Source organism: Fukomys damarensis, unplaced genomic scaffold (assembly GCF_012274545.1).
Source record: "Fukomys damarensis isolate Sample0158 unplaced genomic scaffold, DMR_v1.0_HiC HiC_scaffold_14, whole genome shotgun sequence".
Lineage (NCBI taxonomy): Eukaryota > Metazoa > Chordata > Mammalia > Rodentia > Bathyergidae > Fukomys > Fukomys damarensis.
This window is the reverse complement of record NW_022900926.1, coordinates 33519518-33525049: the sequence shown is the minus strand read 5'-3', so window position 1 is coordinate 33525049 and position 5532 is coordinate 33519518. Positions and strand designations below refer to the sequence as shown.

Here is a 5532-nt window from a genome sequence, read left to right as displayed (position 1 = left end):
CTCAGTCATGCTAGGCAAATGCTCAATCCCTGAGCTACAACTCCAGCCCCAAATTTTAAAAGTTAAATAGTAAAACCTCAAATTTACAGCAAAGTTTCTAGCAAATAATATAATAATTCTAGCAAAATAAAATAGCAAATAAAATATTGATAGAGTATAATAATATATGATGGGAGTATGGTGTCTCACAAAGCAACAGAGTTTTTTTTTCCCCCTACTCTAGGATTTTAAAGAGACTAAAAAAGAACACAATCAATCCAAATATTTTAATTCTGATATTCCTATTCTCTCCCTACACAAAAGGAGCCCTCCATGTTCCACCTAAAAGGATACCTTTAAAGGATTTTTAAAAGATTCCACTGACATCACAGTTTTAATCATAATATGCACAGGCATACACTCAATAAATATTTCAGGAGTGCCAACTGAGCTGCAAGAAATTTCTCTGAAGACAAAATGAAGACAGAAGTGCCGTGAGTTACAAAGAAAACACTGAAAACAAAATTAGGCTTTTAAATTGTTGAGGTTTAGTTGAAAGGATATCATTTCACTTATTCTAGTTTTTTTTTTTTTTCCTCTTTGCTTAGGAAAAGACAAGGATAAGATACTAAAACATGGAAAAAAAAAAAAAAAAAAATCAACACCAACATCAGAAGCCTGAAAGTGTTTTTAAAATAATTTAAAACAAAAATAGATCATAAAACCTAAGCATGCATGTTCCTGAAGGCAGTTCAGCAAACCACATGTGGGATTTTAAAAGTTGCAACAGGCTAGCACTTTTCAGAATGTTCCAGTACAAGGGAGGAAAGCAACAATATGCCAATTTACAGTCACTGATGATTATGAATAAGCACAGTAAATGAGTGACCTATAACCAACAGAGCATAGCATACATTTTTCCTACATTTACAATCATCATGATCCTTAAGCACAAGAAAGTTATCACTTAGAAAAAGCACCAAACGAAATCTGCCAGAAAGATAAAAGTGTGTATGTATTTGGTAAATTTTCAGTTTAACCTGAACAAACTGATTTGTGCATATAAGAATTATAATTTAAAAGCCATTTTCAAGACCTATCAATACAGAAACATGACCAAAATCTATTTAGCATGTTATCAGCACTGACCATATTGATTTGATAACACTATCTTTTTTTTTTTTTTGTACCACAGATCAAACTTGGGTCCTTAGACTTGTAAGGCAGGTGGCGGAACCACAGAGCTAAAACCCCAGGCTAACACTCTTTTTTAAACACTCGAGTAGCTAAAAAAAAAACCTAAACCATTGTTGTAAACAAAAATTCAACAATGTTGTTACAGCAAATTCTACAAGATTGTCTCATCCTCAATATTTGTCACAACTGTGGTACCACTTTCAAAATAAGGCACAGAATCTCTTGTAACTACACAACACGACCAGTACTAAAGGTATAAAATATAAACGTTTCTTGAATAATTTCATGCCATAAAGGAGCCAAATAGATCTGCAGTTTAGGAATACTGAAAATTGAACAGCACTGCACAATAAAGGCCACTAGGTGATAATATTTATACATGACAAAGTCTTTTTTTTCTTTTTATTGAGTTTATTGGTACATTCTAGGTATACAGTACAGTTACATTCATTATTAGGATCTTGTGCCTTTACATGACAGGTCTTGGTTCTCCCTTTTTCTCCTTGTCCCTGCCCTCCCTTCACCCCCTATGACAAAGTCTTTTTTGCTCCTACTGTTTCTTGGCTTAAGCACTCTCTGATTACAAAAACTATCGTCTTCAGGAAAGAAAATATAGTTGTATGCTGAGACATTCAGGCCTTCAGAAACATTACAAGAATATATCTTGATACCCGTTACCGTGACTATGATCCTGATTTTGTGATTATGTGTGGCAAGGATCTACTATTGTACACTCTAAAACACAAGAATGTTTTCAGCAGTATCTAAAGGTTTTATTTCAAAGAAGACAAAAATTCGTGCTTTTAAGAGAAAAGGAAGCATCTCTGTGTTGCTGGAAGTTAGTAACTGATATAAAACTTGAACTTCTGAGTTAAAAAAGAGAAAACTATTTTTGATTCATTAAGGGCTTAAGGCATGTACGGATCCATGTTTATCGCTAAATGTTTCGAGAGGTAAATTTTCTAAACAGCACCAACAAAACAAAGAGGTCCATAAACTCGTCGAGGACGATCGCCTCTAGAATAACCGAAATAAGAAAAAACATCCTCAACAAGATCCCGCCAACATAACAAGTGGTAAGACAGGTAGCAGAATCAAAATGTCAGAACTTTGGGCATTTTTCAAGATGAGGATTTAGGGGTTTGGGGAGGTGGGCATGGACTCATTGAGGAGAGGAGAGGACCAGTCAAAAGAGAATTTAAAACGTGTTCTCTCGCCCGGTGACATCTCTAACAAGGGTTTGGAGATGGGATGGACAGGAACCCCCCCCCCCCGACTAGCTCCCGGCTGGACAGGATTCCTCAGGTAGGGGGACTGTCACCTGAGCCACAGGTGTCAGCGACAACAGCAAGGATCTAAGTCCTCGGGGCAGGCACGGACAGGCACAAGCAGGACTGGACATCAGGCGCATCAGGCTTTCATCGCAGATCCCCGTTTCCCTAGCCGGCCGAGCCACAGGGTCGAAGTCCCCAGAACACTCACCTACTACAGCCTCGGGGCCTCGGAAACCGCCCCCACCAGGCTGAGAAGTCGGGCCGAGCGGGGCTCCAACCAGCCTCCAGCCCCCGCCCTCACTCACGGACCAGGCACTGTAGGATTCAACCGTCAGCAGCTGCAGGCGCCGCTCCTGTTAGCCGAGAATTTGAAAGCAAACCCGCCAGAGCCACTTCCGGGGCCAGGAACAGATAGTCGCGTCAACCCCGGTGCACGCTTGGCGACGCCGGGAGCAAGGACGCCCGGTCGACGTGCTTGCGCCAGGGCGGGAACGCAGAGGGCGTGGCCAGTGATGGCGCGCCTGCGCAGTCTGAGCCCCTCCCAGTTTGTTGGCCAAAGGTAGAAAGGAGCCAAGTAAAGATTGTAACTGGTACTGCCATGCCTACCTCTGTACCTGTGTCGACCACTTTTCCTCTCATTTGGTTTTCACCGTACTCCTCAGAGGTTACAATCAGGGTGTCTATTCTACAGGTAAGTTTCAAGGGTCAAGCAATTCGTTTATGACAAATCCTGCTTTAGAATTTGGAGTCAGAATTCCTAGGCTGTTCTGGGCTACGTAGTGAGTTGCAGGTCAGTCTCAACTACGTAGTGAGACCCTGTCTCAAAACAAACAAACAAAACAAAAAACAAAATTCCTAGGCTGTGGCCTGTCAGGGCAGAGCAGGAATAAAGACTAAACAAAGATACTAGAATACGATGCTGTTGGCAAGTTAGTTTCCTTCCTCCCCTCCCTCCTTCGAACTCGAGATCCTCCTGCCTCAGTCTCCCAAATGCCAAGATTACAGGAGAGCACCACCAGGACTAGCTCAGAATGCTGTTTTCTTGTCACAGTTCTAGTATAACCAGGCAACAAATACAATTATATTTTACGATTTGTACGTAAGTACTGCACAGCGCTGTTGGCCACGCTTCCTCCATTATCATTCTCCATCTGCTACTACGACCACCCCTCACCGTGAACCAGAGGCACTTAAGATACGTTTTTCTTTAGGGATGTATCTAAATTAAATTTCTAACATTAAAGCATTACAGTCAGGTAATATACAATTATATAAAAAAACAGGAATCCAGGTGTGGTAGTGCACGCCTGTAATCGGAGCACTTGGGAAGACTGCTGTAAATTCAAGGACAGCCTGGGCTACATAGTGAGTTCAAGGCCAGCCTGAACCACACAGCGTGACCTTGTCTAAAAAGAAAAGAAAAAACAAAACAAAAGAAAAAAACAGCAGCTCGGAGAAATACTTCCATTCAATCAGTACAGTTGGTGTGTGCCAAACACTGTTTGACACTGAGTATACATGCTTGATAAATGTTTCATGGGACTCACCTAAAATAGAAAATAATAGTTTCACCACAGTGTATATAAACTTTATTGAAAGGGAACACAGAAAACTATAATCCAATTTAGGGAGGTATAGATTAATTACCCTAATTAGGAAAATTAATCTTTTCTATGAGCACAAAGGTATGCTAATTTATAAAGCCAATTTGTAGTTTTAAAAATACTCAAAGGACACAAAATGAATACACATGGTATTGTTGATTTATTTATTTATTTTTTCAGCTTTAATTGAGTTTATTAGTACATTTAGGGATACAGTACAGTTACATTCATTGTTGGGATCTTGTACCTCTACATGGCAAGTCTTGATTCTCATTTTTTCCCCTTACCTCTGCCCTCCCTTCACCCCCTCCTCCCCTCCCCATCTACATACACTTTATTTTCATCCTTTCATTCTCTCACATTTTTTTCTTTTCCCTTTTTTCTCTTCCCCTACCAATCCCACCTTCCCTACACCTTTAGCTCCTTTCTTCCCATTTCTAAATGTCAGTAATCTTATTAGAATCTTATGCATTGTTGCAGATTTAGTATTGTTGATTTAAAAAAAATAAAAATTGTAAAATAAGAAAATAGTTTATTACAAGGGAACAGGAATGACCATGCCCAGAAAACACAAATTCAACAACATGAAATCTCAAAAGACCTGGTTTTTCCAGCTATGATGGTGCACACCTGTAATCCCAGCACTTGGAGTTTGAGGCAGGATGATTGCTGTGAGATCAGCTGTGAGTTAGTGTTCAAGGCCAGCATGAAGTACATCACAAGACTGGGTCTCAAAACAACAAAAAAAGCACATCACTGGTCTGGGGATGTAGCTCAGTAGTGCCCCAATACAAAAAAAAAAAAGAAAACAGATATAAGGATATTATGCAAGCCTGAACTACAAAATAGGTGGGGAAATCTTTCATGAGACTCAGATATTGTCTGACCTGATGGCACAGGCTTCAGGCTTATAATCGCAGCACTTTTTTTTTTTCATTAAGTTTATTGGTACTTTTAGGACTCTAGGAATCTTTGAGGCAGGAGGTTCTTGAGTTTCAAGACCAATGTGGAACATAGCAAGATCCTGTCTCTAGATAAGTAAATAAATGATTCAGATATTGTTTTCAATATGGCAAGGAGATAAAAAGATTCAGATGCTGTTTTCAATGAGGCAAGGAAATTTCCTACAGGATTCAGAGGCTGCCTCATTCAAAGACAAGGTTCAATAGAGATCAGAGATTCATCTGGCCTAACATAATATTTTTTTTTTCTTTCTCTCCCCCTATCCCTGGTATTGGGGATCAAACTCAGGACCTTGCACTTGCAAGGCTGGCATAGTGCCACTAAACTAAATCCCCAGCTAACGTAACATTTTAAGATTTTATCAAGCCCTAGTTGCAGTGACACAAACCTGTAAGCCCAGCATGGGAGGCTAACTGAAAAGACTCACAAATTCAAGGCACCCTGAGCAATTTGAGACCCTCTCCCAAAATAAGGGCTAGGGATGTACTTCAGTTGTAAAGCACCCCTGAGTTCAA

At 40.0% G+C, this 5532-nt stretch overlaps 1 protein-coding gene across 2 annotated transcripts in view; it reads right to left on the bottom strand.

The window, feature by feature from the left end:
- Katna1 (katanin catalytic subunit A1) overlaps positions 1-3124 on the bottom strand; it is a 39685-nt gene extending 36561 nt beyond the window's left edge. The window contains exon 1 of one of the 2 annotated variants that reach the window (XM_010607730.3): positions 3057-3124. The gene's annotated coding sequence lies outside the window, so the exon portion shown is untranslated. Of the gene's footprint in view, positions 1-2658; positions 2928-3056 lie in introns of those variants that run through there. The other variant, XM_010607729.2, reaches the window with a different exon arrangement.
- Positions 3125-5532: the final 2408 nt, after the last annotated feature.